The following is a 1,648-nucleotide window of genomic DNA, read 5'->3' on the forward strand; positions in this document are numbered from 1 at the left end:
CTCTCTCTATCTCTCTCTCTCTCCTTTCCCCTCCCTCCATAGCATGGACCCTCTGAAGTCCCTGTAAAGAAAACAGTTCATCAATCTTCATCAGAACCATTAAAGAGAGGAATAATAGGGGCTGCTTATCTCACCTAAGTGCTGCCTTGGGGCTCCGAGGACAGACAGTGAATGTGTCGACATTTTAAAAACTCTTTTTGTGTTGCATTTTTTTTTTTTTTTTTTTTTTTTACATCTTTGATTTGTCTTTATCTGAAAAGCTTTCATAATCAAATGTATGTTACTATGGCTATGTGTTTTAACCGTAACTGAATAACTGAGGCAAGTGTAATGGTATCTGTGTGAGAAGGGGAAAAAAGCGTATGTCTTACAAGTAATAAAGTTACAGATTTATTTGCGTGCCGTTTTTATTTTAATGATCCCCAATGAACCTGTGGAAACATTTCCTGGAATTCACACCTAGATGAAAAAAAAAACCAGCTGAAAATGCTACACTTTCATAAAGCAAGCATATCAAATCAAAATATGTAGAATTTGTATGTAACACTGTTGTAACACTATCGGTTTTAACTTTGTGCAAATGAGTTAAATAATAATAAAAAAAAAAGGTGTGATTACATTTTAAAGCTGAGGAACCTTGGTGTTAATCATTATAACATTATAATTGATATTACTGAAAACAATGTGTCCCAGTTTGCCTTTTGGAATGTTCGCATGAATAAATAATTGACTATATATGACTGTAAAGCATCTTAAACCAGACCATCGAGGGACCTAATACACACCTTTTAGTGTCATTCTTTTTGTACCCTCAACTAAGCAAACACCTTTTCTTTTACCTTTTTGCTATGAATCGCTTATAGTGTGAATTTATTTTTGAGAGAACAACTTTAATCGCAGTCCAGGTGGAACTTTAAATCATTTCTAATGGTCCACTATAACCATATTTCCACGTGAAAGAGGCATAAAACTAGTACTCTCGAATTGAGAGAACCACCCCAGTGACACGGTAAGGTACAGTTTAGTGTTTTTTCTTTTTTTTTTTTCTGAGAGTGTAGGTTTCTCTCTGCCCATCAGACGGCCGAATGAGGTGAGTGTAATCTGTCCCTGGAGAAAACCATAAAAAAACAGCGGCTGAAGTCTGGGGCTGCAGAGGGAGAAAAACAGCAGTAAATCATGAGCTGTCGGTCCGATCTGAGCACGTTTACATTGTGTCCCTGCCTATTTCGGATGTATTTTAAACCTGAAGGATTTGTGTGAGCCCAAAACACACACACACACACACACACACACACACACACACACACACACACACACACACACACAAACAGTCATTCTTTCTTTTCATCCTTACCATCCATTTATATTATAAATGCACTGTTACATCTGAAAAGTAAAATGAATAAATAATTTTTTTTATAATAATAATAATAATAATAATAATAATAATAATAATAATAATTACTCAGTATTAAAAGCACTCAGTCAAGACAAGCCAAATGTCTCCACAAAGTCAAACATTCATATTTTTATGGGAAGCCATAATTTTGTGGGAATATTTGGAGTTCAGGATATAAACACACACACACACACACACACACACACACACACACACACACACACACACACACACACACATACACACACA

The sequence above is a fragment of the Silurus aristotelis genome (assembly GCF_946808225.1).
Source record: "Silurus aristotelis genome assembly, chromosome: 9".
Lineage (NCBI taxonomy): Eukaryota > Metazoa > Chordata > Actinopteri > Siluriformes > Siluridae > Silurus > Silurus aristotelis.